We start from the raw sequence: 13,446 nt of genomic DNA on the forward strand, positions 1-13,446 counted from the left end.
TGGAAAGAGTCAAGGAGCTTGGGTAGACAACCCGACAGGAACAGAGGGGAAGGCTGAGCAGTGAAGGGGTCCCCAAGTCATCCAAGGCAGAGTTCCCAGGTTTGAATTCCGAGTCTGAAGGTGCTGGGCAGGGAGCTAGCCCCCACCTTCTTGAAGCCCCAGCCTCATGCTCCCAGAAGTTGCCTGGGCGGGGCTGAGGATGAGCCCTGGCTGTGGGGTCTCTCCACCCTGCAACTGCTGAGAGACCCCACACCTCCATCCTCCCTGTGAATTCAGGGTTCTCAGCCCTGAGGCTTCCCAGTGGAGCCTGGCTGGGGTGAGGTGGGCCAGACATGGGCTTGGGTGAGTCTCACCACAGAGGGGTGCCACAGAGCAGCCAGGCTTCCCAAGGAGTGGACACTGTCCCAGAAGGCCCTGGGATCCGCCACCCCCAAGCACACTGGTAGGCAGCATCTTGCAGAACTTGCGCCCGGGCCTGCGCCACCACCCCTCTGTCACTGGACACCGACGAGAGAATCTGGGTGGCCAGGGCCTTGTCCTTCACCAAGGCACAGCCAGCTCAGCCTCAGAGCCACGGGTGACAGTGCCTGTCTGCATGAGTGGGTGTCTGTGAGTCTGTGGGTGTCACAGAGAGGAGCTTGGGGGCTGCCTGCTCACAGGTACTTTGGGACCCTGAAAGAAAGGGCTGTGCAGAGGGAGTTCTTCCAGTCAGGAGGTTTGGGAATCGGGGAGAAGGGAGTGCCAGGCGCTGATCCCTAGAATTCCACCTCAGAACTGAGTCTTCCAGGTGGGCAAAGGTGGCTCCTCGAACGCACCCAAGGGCCAGGCAGGTGCATCCATCCTGCCCTGCCTGGCCCAGATGTGAGCTGATGGGCAGAGGTGTGGCCCTGGGTCCAGCTGAGAAGGCTTCCTGGATTGACAGGGGTTGGAGTTGGGGAGTTCTGCCTTCCTGTGTGGCCCAGTGCTGGGAGGGGCAAGGGGCGGGGGCAAGGTTCCTATCACTGGTCCCTGACTCCTCAGGCCACCCAGACCTTGCCCACGTGGGCTCTCAGGGGTCAGGTGTTCTTAGAGGGAACTAAGCTGGGCAGGGTCACCATCCCATTCTGCAGAGGAGGAGGCTGAGGTCCTCAAGGTAAACAGTGGGCTAAGAGTGGGCCTGGTAGACCCCAACTCCAGCCCATGGAGACCACCTATTGAGGGAACACCACAAATGCCCCTTAACAGCTGGATCTCCCAGTTTTCATGCAGTAAGGTCTACACTGACCCTGGGGTCTCAGTGGGAGAAAGTAGGATGTTGCTGAAGGCTGGGCATAAATGGCCATGGGGTGTGGACTGGCCAACCCCTGTGCACTGACTGCATTCTCTGTCCCCCAGGTGCCATGAGGACTGGACATGGACCTACTGGGGCCACAGGCATGATGTCAGCAAAGAAACTCATGGCCTGCCTCTGCCAAGAGATGGACCAGCACCATCCTGAGCATTCCTGGCCTCCCATCACCTTCAATCTGGCTACATTCAGTTGCCACACCCCTAGCTCATCCTGCAGTCAGCACCCTCCAGGACTTCATCTCAGAGCACCCAAAGGCCGAGGACATTGCTGGCCAGCAGGAAATTCATGGTGTGTCCAGAAAGACTTCCAGGAAGTGGTGGAGCAGGGGGTGCCATACCCGGGTGGCTGCTGTGTGGTTGTGCAGCTGCAGGCTGCTACAGGTGCTGGCTGGTAGTGTGTTCTGGGCATGCTAGACTGTGTCACCTCCTATGTGCCTGGAAACCAGCAGGGGCTGCTGCAGGAGGAGGGCTGCAGAATGCTGCAGCTCAGACCCAACTCAGGGTTTTAGAGGGTGCAGGGCATAAGGCTGTGGAGATAGACAACCATACTGCGCAGGAAGAGCATAAATCAGCCAGAGTGCATGCATTGGAGAGCTGCTGTTTCACTGTGGTCTCCTTTGAGGTAGGGAAGGATGTGTTTATTTTATGGATGAGCAAACTGAGGCAGAGTGCTGGAGTGATTTCCTTAAGCATCACTGGCAGATTTAGTTCCAGGGCTTAGATGTTAGGATCCTCCATCTCAGATACTGTGATGTATCATGGACTTCCTCACCAAAGAAAATTGGAAACTCAAAAATGGAAAGGAAACAATGAAACTTACCCATTCTCCCACTGCTCACATTTCCTTGTGGTCTTTTTGTGGGTGCATATAAAATCTATCTCAGAAAATTGAATTTGTGCTGTGGATGCCATTTATATTCTACCTTTTATACTCAATAGAGCATGAAAATCCCCTTTCTTGCTAATTATATTTCCTGGCAGCCCCATGATCCATCCTATGCATGTGCTATTATTCCATTGGAGAGTCCTGGATTTTTGCTCTTAGTTGTAACACATCATGAGTGACATCCTGTCTCTACGGTGTTTTCTCCTTAAGATGGAGACAGGTATGGAGCTCCTAGATCAAGGAGCACTGTCACCTGTAGGATCCTTGATTTCAGGAGCTGTCCCCCTAACCATCTGGTCACCTCCCATCCTCCACCCAGCCCTGATGCTCACTTGGCAAATTCCTTGCCAACCTAATGGGTGAACCCTGAGCTATTTTGATGAGTACTCCTCTGACTGCTGGGAGGTGACAGGAAGGAGTGTTAACAACTTTAAAACCACTGAGACTGGGGATGTCTTGGGGGCATCATTGACGTCAGCCTCCACCTCACCAAACACACACACACACACACATACACACACACACACACACACTCACATACACACACTTCCTCTGCCTCCCAGGTGCTTAATTTGTATGGATTTTGTTTGCTGGTGAGGAAGAAATTTCTTGTTTCTTTTATGTGATTTGAAGCAATTATATTAGTATCTGGAAATTGTCAAAATTGAGGCTTTGACCCCTTTTCCCAGTTAGAATTCATGAACATTTCCAACATTCCCGCACGGAGGGAGAAACATGCCACATGTAGCCCCTATGTTACCTTGCTCTGCCTACAAACACACCCGTGGGTCCAGAGCCCAGCAAGACCATATTGCTAATCCAAATTTTTGCAGAAAAGAAAGTTTCCTGTCATCTGTAAAGTGCCTTCCCCACAGAGCAATGGAAAGATTGAGGGGAAGGTAAGGCTGATGGCTGCACACTGGGAATGGAAACTGTGGCTTCTGGGTTTGGTATAGTGTGGGGGTCTGTCAAAAGGGACACAGGTCTCTACAGTCCTATGGGAAGGAAGCTACCCAGGCCAGGTGCATAGGGACAGGATTTACCTATGGCCCAATCAGCTGGATAGGCAAGAAGGTGTGGGGAAGGGGCCAGCTGATCCTGAGCCACTCTCCCCACAGGGAAGTCCCACAGTATGCACCAGCTAGCCACATTGCCAATGAGCTGGATGTGGAGGACATCTCACACCTTCTGGTGACCAACACCCTGGTGGCCACCTGGATGAGGCCCACAAGCCTCTGCTGGTAGCCCTTTTCTGAGGACTCAGCTGGCCTGTGTGCTGGCACTGCTGGGTTTGCTGCAGCTGGGGAGAGGCTGCTTCTATGATGCCAACCCAAGTAGGCTCAGAGGGCAGGAGGGAGCAGGACCCTTCTCTGAGGAGGGCACAGGTCTTCTGTGGCCCTTGCTCTGCACCCTACAGCCTGAGCTTTAGAGAAAGCAAACCTTGTTCAGACCTAGTTCTGCCACCTGCCTTCAGTCTTCTTATCTGTGTCCTAGTCATTCAGGTTTTCATGGAAATTAGCTGGAGCAGGTATCACAGGGCCCAGCAGGATTCTTGCATACAGTAAGTGCTTTGTATTTGTTTTTACTGTGGTTCCAATTATATCAATGAGGGTTTTTGTTGCTGTGTTTTGATTCTTATGTCCTTCCATACTACACTGCTTTTCCAGTGAAAAGAGGCCATGTATTTTACATGTTGTACATTACAAGAAAACTCAGAAGCATTCTTTTTATAAGAGGCACAATTCAATTATATGAAAAGAGTCTAACACTCTCTCAGTAATTGTTTGAGCAAATAGACATTTTGAAAAAAAGATCAACATAGATATATAAAATATAAGTAGCAAAAAATAAAAACTTGATGCACTTTTAGTTTATGTAATATTTCAACCTTCCTTTCTTAGAGTCTAATATTTTATATATGTCCAATAGACCATGCATTAAATCTAGAATAAGTGATGAAATCCTAAGTTACATGTGTCACAGGATTATCATCAAACAGACCACATTATTTAACCTTAATCTAATTGCAAGAAAAATAGCCTTCATTTAGTCATAATATCACAGAAAAAATGAACTTCTAAAAACCTATGATGAAAGAAGACATTATAATGGATATTCTAAAATATTTAAAGGTGATAATTGGTAAAACTATAAATTTGTGTATGCATCAAACGCAATGAATTAGTTTTCTATTGGTGCTGTAATAAAGGACCATAGCCAGTGGCTTAAACAACACAAATATAGTATCTTAGAGTTTTGGAGATCAGAATTCTGAAATTGGCTTTAATAAAATAAAATCAAGGTATCTACAGAATTGTATTCTTTTTTATGCTATGTGTATCTATTTTGTATCTTTTTCTTTTATACTTTAAATTCTGGGATACATGCGCAGATTGCGCAGGATTGTTACATACACATGCCATGGTGGTTTGCTGCATCCATCCACCCGTTACCTACATTAGGTATTTCTCCTAATGTTATCTCTCCCCAAACCCCCAATCCTCTGCTATCCCTGCCATAGAACCCCACCCTAAAACAGACCCCAGTGTGTGATGTTCCCCTTCCTGTGTCCATGTGTTCTCGAACACCCACTTCTGAGTGAGAACATGCGATGTTTGGTTTTCTGTTCTTGTGTCAGTTTGCTGAGAATGATGGTTTCCAGTTTCATCCATGTCCCTACAAAGGACATGAACTTATCCTTTTTATGGCTGCATAATATTGCATGGTGTATATGTGCCACATTTTCTTATTCAGTCTATCATTGATGGGCATTTGGGTTGGTTCCAAGTCTTTGCCATTGTAAACAGTGCCACAAGGAACACACGTGTGTTTGTGTCTTTATAATAGAATGATGTATAATCCTTTGGATGTATTCCCAGTAATGGGATTGCTGGGTCAAATGGTATTTCTTATAAGTTCCTGGACACTTACACCCTCCCAAGACTAAACCAGGAAGAAGTTGAAACCCTGAATAGACCAATAACAAGGGCTGACGTTGAGGCAGCAATTAATAGCCTACCAACCAAAAAACAGTCCAGTTCCAGATGGGTTCACAGCTAAATCCTACCAGACCTACAAAGAGGAGCTAGTACCATTCCTTCTGAAACTATTACAAACAATACAAAAAGGGGAAATCCTCCCCAACTCATTTTATGAGACCAACATCATCCTGATACCAAAACTAGGCAGATACTCGACTAAAAAAGAAAACTTCAGGTCAATATCCATGATGAACGTAGATGCAAAAATCTTCAATAAAATACTGGCAAGCCGACTGCAACAGCAAACCAAAAAGCTTATTCATCACGATCAAGTAGGCTTCATCCCAGGGATGCAAGGCTGGTTCAACATACACAAGTATAAATGTAATCCATCACATAAACAGAACCAAAGACAAAAACCACATGATTATCTCAATAGATGCAGAGAAGGCCTTCAACAAAATTCAGCAGCGCTTTATGCTAAAAACTCTCAATAAACCAGGTATCAATTGAGAGTATCACAAAATAATAAAAGCTTTTTATGACAAACCCTCAGCCAATATCATACTGAATGGGCAAAAACTGGAAGCATTCCCTTTGAAATCTGGCACAAGACAAGGATGCCCTCTCTCACCACTCCTATTCAATATAGTATTGGAAGTTCTAGCCAGAGCAATCAGGAAAGAAAAAGAAATTAAGGGTATTCACTTAGGAAAAGAGGAAGTCAAATTGTCTCTTTGCAGATGACATGATTGTATATTTAGAATACCCCATTGTCTCAGCCCCAAATCTCCTGAAACTGATAAACAACTTCAGCAAAATCTCAGGATATAAAATCAGTGTGCAAAATTCACAAGCATTTCTATACACCAATAAGAGATAAACAGTGGGCCAAATCAAAAGTGAACTCCCATTCACAATTGCTACAAAGTAAACAAAATACCTGGGAATACACCTAACAAAGGATGTAAAGGACCTCTTCAGGGAGAACTACAAATCACTGCTCAAGGAAATAAGAGAGGACACAAACAGATGAAAAAACTTTCCATGCTCATGGTTAGCAAGACTCAATATCATGAAAATGGCCATACTGCCCAAAGTAATTTATAGATCAACGCTATCCCCATCAAGCTACCAATGACCTTCTTCACAGAACTGGAAAAAACCACTTCGAACTTCATATGGAACCAAAGGAGAGCCCCGCATAGCCAAAACAATCCTAAGCAAAAAGAACAAAGCTGGAGGCATCATGCTGCCTGACTTCAAACTATACTGCAAGGCCATAGTAATCAAAACAGCATTGTACTGGTATCAAAACAATGGAACAGAATGGAGGCCTCAGAAGCAACACCACACATCTACAATTATCTGATCTTTGACAAACCTGACAAAAACAAGCAATGGGGAAAGCATTCCCTGTTGAATAAACGGTGTTGGGGAAACTGGCTAGCAATGTGCAGAAAGCAGAAACTGGACCCCTTCCTAATACCTTACACTAAAATTAACGCCAGATGAATTACAAATCTAAACATAAGACCTAACACCATAAAAACCCTAGAAGAAAACCTAGGCAAAACCATTCAGGACATAGGAGTAGGCAAGGACTTCATGGCTAAAACACCAAAAGTGAATTCAACATGTTTGACCTTGATCACTTTTCAAAAACACGTTTTGTAGAAATCCAGAAAAAAATATTCAGAGTGGTTTGTGCTTCCAGCAAGATATGTATATCCAGCCCTAAATGCTAAAAGCACGATATGGTACACACATAATATACGATGTGCTGTTTTCTTTCACTGAATTCAAAATGTATTAAATAAGAGCAATTTTCAAAGACACCTTTTCAAATCTCAAAAAACTCAGTTCTGAGCATACTAGACCCACACAAAAAATATAAATATCTAGACCAAAAGGTAAATATTAGCTTTGTACTCCAAACTTGGATGATGTGCTTTTTTTAATTTCACTGAATGTAACATTCTCAGGCACTGATTACTTTTCAAAAACATGTTTTGTACAATCTCAAAAAGAAATATTTCAATGCCAAATTACTGCTTCCATGAAGTTATGTACATAGCACCTAAATGAAAATATGTAGCCCTAAATGATAAACACTAGCTTTGTGCTAAAAGTCTAGACAATGTGCTGGGGTTTTTTCACTGATTTAAACATATTTTAAAATGTGATCACTTTTCAAAAACACCTTTTGTATACAAGCACAGGAAAAAAAATTTCAAAGCCAAGTTAGCCCTTCCAGAATCATATGCATATACAGCCCACGCTGCTAAAATCAAGATATGACACATAAAATATGTATGATGTCCTATTTAGTTTCACTAAATTCAACATGTATTAACTAAGAGCAATGTTAGAAAAAAAAACACATCTTGTCAAATGTCAGAAAACATAAATCTGAGCATAGTAGGCCCACACAGACAATGAAAATATCTAGCTTGTAAAGTTAAATGCAAGCTTTGTGCTGAAAGCCTAGACATTGTGCTGGTTTCTTTCATTGAATTCAACATGTTTTGACATCAATCACTTTTTAAACACATCTTATTAAAGACTCAACTTGTCAAATTTCAAAACACACAATTCTGATAATAGACCAACACAGAAAATATGATTATCTAGCTTGAAAAGGTAATCACTTGCTTTGTGCCAAAAAGCTACATGTTATGCTGGGTTTTTTTCACTGAATTAAACATATTTTGCAATTAGTATTTTTTCAAAGTCTCACCCTGTTGCTTAGGCTGGAGTGCAGTGGCATGATCTTGGCTCACTGCAACCTCCACCTCCTGGGTTGAAGTGATACTCCTGCCTCAGCCTTCTGAGTAGCTGGGACTACAGGCATGTGCCACCACACTCAGCTAATTTTGTGTATGTGTGTATTTTTAGTAGAGACAGGGTTTTTCCATGTTTGCCAGGTTGGTCTCAAACTCCTGACCTTGTGACTACCCACCTTGGCCTCCCAAAATGCTGGGATTATAGATGTGAGCCACCATGCCTGGCCTGAAATTAGTCACTTTTAAGAAACACATTTAGAACAAGCTTGCAGAAAATCTTTTCAAAGCCAAGTTAGCACTTTCAGGGAGATATGCATAAACAGTCCTAAATGTTAAAAGCAAGATATGACACACAAATAATGGTGTAAAGTGGTTTTCAAACACACATCTTGTCAAATCTCAGGGAAAAAAACGATTCTAAACATAGTAGGCTCACACAGAAAACATGAATATGTACCCCTTAACAATGAATGCAAGGTATATCCCAAAAATTTACATGATGTGCTGTTTTCTTACACTGATCTCAATATGCTTTGACATTGATCAATTGTCAAAAATAAGTTTTGTACATGTTCAAAAAAACATCAAATCACAGAACTTTTAGAAAGATATCCTCATACAGCCCTAAATACTAAAAGCAAGATATGACACACAAATAATATATGAAGGGCTGTTTTCATTCACTAAATTCAACATGTTTTAAAACTAAGAGCTGCTTTCAAAGATACATCTTGTCAAATCTTAAAGAAACACAATTATGAACATAGCAAGCACACACAGAAAATATGAATAGCTAGCTGTGAACAGAGAATGCAAGCTTTGTTCTAATAACCTAGATGATGTGCTATTTTCTTTCACTAAACTCAACATGTTTAGACACTGATCCCCTTTTAAAGCAATGTTTCAGACAAGTTCTGAAAAAAAAAAACAATTTGGAGCCCACTTAGTACATCCAGTAAGAAATGCATATACAGCCCTAATGCTCAAAGTAAAATATGGCACACAAATTATGTATGATGTGTTGATTTCTTTTACTGATTTCAACATGTATGAGCAGTTTTCAAAGACACATCTAGTCAAATTTCAAAAAACTAATTCTGAGCATAGTAGAACCTCACAGGAAATGCAAATATTTAGTTCTAAAAGGTAATGGAAAGCTCCAAAGTACCAAAAACCTAGATAATGAGCTTTCTATAACTGAATATGACATGTTTTGACATTGATCAGTTTTCTAAAGCAAGTTTCATATGAGTTAAGAAGAAAACTCTTTGAAGCCAAGTTGTCACTTCTAGGAAGATATGCAGATACAACCCTAAATGCTAAAAGTAAGATATAGCACACAAATAATATTTGGTATGCTGCTTTTTTTTTTTACCAAATTCAACATATACTAACTGAGGGCTTTTTTCAAAGACACATCAGTCAAATATTTTTAAAAACACAATTTTAAGCACAAGAGGACCATAGAGAAAATGAGAATATTTATCCCTGAAAGGTAAATGCAAGCTTTTTGTCAAAAATCTAAAGGTTGTGTTGTTTTCTTTCAATGAATTTATCATGTTTTGACATTGATCACTTTTCAAAACTTGTTTGTACAAACTAAAAAAAAATTGTGAAGCCAAGTAGTCCTTCTATAAAGATATATAAATAAAGCACAAAATGCTGAAAGCAAGATATGGCAAACAAATATCGTATGATGTGCTGTTTTCTTTTGTTAAATTTAACATGTATTAGCTAAGAGCAGTATTCAAAGACACAGCTTGTGAAATGTCAGAAAACACAATTTTTAGCTTAATAGTCACAAACAGAAAATGTAAACATCTAGCACAGGGTACAGGCTCAAAAAAGACGTTTAAAAGCCAAGTTAGCACTTCCAGGATGATACGCATATACAGTCCTATGTTCTAAAAGCAAGACATGGCACACAAGTAATGTATGATGTGCTGTTTTGTTTCAGTGATTTCAACATGTATTCGCTAAAAACACTTTTCAAAGTCACATCTTGTAAAATCTCAAAAAGCATAATTCTGAGCATAGTAAATCCACAAAGAGAATGCAGATATCTAGCCCTGAAAGTGATCACAAATTTGTGCCAAAAACATAGATTATGTGCTGTTTTCTTTCACTAAATTCAACGTGTTTTGTAATTAATCACATTTCAAAAACACCTTTTGTATAAGCTTACAAGAAAACATTTCAAAGCTCAGCCCTTCCTGGAAGAAAAGCATATACAGCACTAAGTGCTAAAAGCAAGATTTGGCACACAAATAACATATGATATGCTGTTTTGTTTCACTGAATTCAACATTTATTAACTAAGAGCAGTTATCAAAAACACATGTTTTCAAGTCAAAACAATTCTGAGCACAGTAGCATTGCACAGGAAATGAGAATATGTAGCCACCAAAGGTAAACACAAGTTTTGTGCCAAAAACCTAGATTGGGTGCTTTTTTTATTCACAGAGTTCAACATGTCTTAACAATGATCAAATTTTAAACACACATTTTGTACAAGCTCAGAAAAAAAACATTTCCAAGCATAGTCAGTGCTTCCAGGAATATACGTATATACAGCCCTAAGTGCTAAGAGCAAGATATAGCATACAAAATATGTTTGATATGCTCTTTTTTTTTCACTGAATTCAATATGCATTAATTAAGAGCAGTTTTCAATGAAACATCTTGTCAAATCTCAGAAAACCTAATTCTGAGCATACTAGGCCCACCATAAAAATGAGTATATCTAGCTCTAAAAGGTAAACACTGGCTTTGTGCCATAAACCTAGAGGATGTGCTGTTTTCTATCACTGAATTTAAAATGTTTCCACATTGATCACTTTTGAAAAAACACATATTTTACAGGCCCAAAAAACTATTTCAGAGCCCACTTAGTGCTTCCAGGAAAATATGCATGTACACCTATAAATGCTAAAAGCCAGAAATGACACACCAAATATAAATAATGTACAGTTTTCTTTCACTGAATTAAATGTGTATTAACTAAGAGCACTTTTCAATAACACATCTTGTCAGATATCAGAAAACAAAATTTCAAGCATAGTAGGCCAACAAAGAAAATGTAAATATCTAGCCATAAAGGATAAACACAAGCTGTGTACCAAAAACCTAGATGATATTCTTGTTTCCTTCACTTACTTCTACATGGTAGAGCAGATCTCAAAGACACATCTTGTCAAATCTCAGTAAAAAAATTCTGAGTATAGTAGGTCTTAAAAGGCAAATGCAAGTTATACACCAAAAACCTACATGATGTGCTGTTTTCTGGAACTGAATTCAACATGTTTTTAGGTTGATTCCATTTTATTTATTTATTTTCTTTTTTTATTGCAATTTAGGTTTTGGGGTACATGTGAATAACATGCAAGATAGCTGCATAGGTACACATGTGGCAGTGTGATTTGCTGCCTTCCTCCCCATCACCTATATCTGGCATTTCTCCCCATGCTATCTCTCCCAAACTCCCCACCCCCTGCTGTCCCTCCCTTATTCCCTCCAAGAGACCCCAGTGTGTGACGCTCCCCTTCCTGTGTCCATGTGTTCTCACTGTTCAACACCCACCTATGAGTGAGAACATGCAGTATTTCATTTTCTGTTCTTGTGTCAGTTTGCTGAGAATGATGGTTTCCCGGTTCATCCATGTCCCTACAAAAGGACACGAACTCATCGTTTTTGATGGCTGCATAATATTCCATGGTGTATATGTGCCACATTTTCCCTGTCCAGTCTATCATTGATGGGCATTTGGGTTGGTTCCAGGTCTTTGCTATTGTAAACAGTGCTGCAATGAACATTCGTGTTCATGTGTCCTTATACTAGAATGATTTATAATCCTCCGGATATATACCCAGTAATGGGATTGCTGGGTCAAATGGAATTTCTATTTCTAGGTCTCAAATAGTCAAGTCAATTCTAAGCAAAAAGAACAAAGCGGGAGGCATCACACTACCAGACTTCAAACTATACTACAAGGCTACAGTAATCAAAACAGCATGGTATTGGTACCAAAACAGAGATATACACCAATGGAACAGAACAGAGGCATCGGTGGCAACATAACATACCTACAACCATCCGATCTTTGACAAACCTGACAAAAACAACCCATGGGGAAAGGATTCCCTGTTTAATAAATGGTGTTGGGAAAACTGGCAAGCCATGTGCAGAAAGCAGAAACTGGACCCCTTCCTGATACCTTATACTAAAATTAACTCCAGATGGATTAAAGACTTAAACGTAAGATCTGGCAACATAAAAACCCTAGAAGAAAATCTAGGCAAAACCATTCAGGACATAGGCGTAGGCAAGGACTTCATGACCAAAACACCAAAAGCATTGGCAACAAAAGCGAAAATAGACAAATGGGACCTAATCAAACTCCACAGCTTCTGCACGGCAAAAGAAACAGGCATTAGAGTGAATTGGCAACTGACAAAATGGGGAAAAAAATTTTGCAGCTTACCCATCTGACAAAGGGCTGATATCCAGAATCTACAAAGAGCTAAAACAGATTTATGAGGAAAAAAAACAAACAAGCCCATTCAAAAGTGGACAAAGAATATGAACAGACACTTTACAAAAGAAGACATACATGAGGCCAACAAACATATGAAAAAATGCTCATCATCACTGGTCATTAGAGAAATGCAAATCAAAACTGCATTGAGATATCATCTCATGCCAGTTAGAATAGCGATCATAAAAAAAATCTGCAGACAACAGATGCTGGAGAGGATGTGGAGAAATAGGAACACTTTTACACTGTTGGTGGGAGTGCAAATTAGTTCAACCATTATGGAAGACAGTGTGGCAATTCCTCAAGGACCTAGAAATAGAAATTCCATTTGACCCAGCAATCCCATTACTGGGTAATATCCAAAGGATTATAAATCGTTCTACTATAAGGTCACATGCACACGAATGTTCATTGCAGCACTGTTTACAATAACAAAAACCTGGAACCAACTCAAATGCCCATCGATGATAGACTGGACAGGGAAAATGTGGCACAAATACACCATGAAATATTATGCAGCCATCAAAAACGATGAGTTCATGTCCTTTGTAGGGACATGGATGAACCTGTAGACCATCATTCTCAGCAAACTGACACAAGAGCAGAAAATCTAACACCACATGTTCTCACTCATAGGCAGGTGTTGAACAATGAGAACACATGGACACAGGGAGGGGAGCACTATACACTGGGGTTTGTTGGGGGGAAATAGGGAAGGGACAGTGGGGGGTGGGGAATTGGGGAGAGATAGCATGGGGAGAAATGCCAGATATAGGTGAAGGGGAGGAAGGCAGCAAATCACACTGCCATGTGTGTACCTGTGCAACAATGTTGCATGTTATTCACATGTACCCCAAAACCTAAAATTCAAAAAAAAACATTTTTAAAAATAATAATAATAATACAGAGGTCATAAAGACAAATCTAGTT

General features: G+C 41.0%; 1 long non-coding RNA gene across 1 annotated transcript in view; it reads left to right on the top strand.

Annotated features, from left to right (window-relative positions):
- Positions 1 to 4,511, top strand: part of LOC128932201 (uncharacterized) — a 50,250-nt gene extending 45,739 nt beyond the window's left edge. The window contains exon 4 of the long non-coding RNA XR_008481760.2: positions 1,375 to 4,511. This is a non-coding gene — a long non-coding RNA (uncharacterized LOC128932201). The remainder of the gene's footprint in view (positions 1 to 1,374) is intronic.
- The last annotated feature ends 8,935 nt before the right edge of the window (positions 4,512 to 13,446 follow it).

Source organism: Callithrix jacchus, chromosome 5 (genome assembly GCF_049354715.1).
Source record: "Callithrix jacchus isolate 240 chromosome 5, calJac240_pri, whole genome shotgun sequence".
NCBI lineage: Eukaryota > Metazoa > Chordata > Mammalia > Primates > Cebidae > Callithrix > Callithrix jacchus.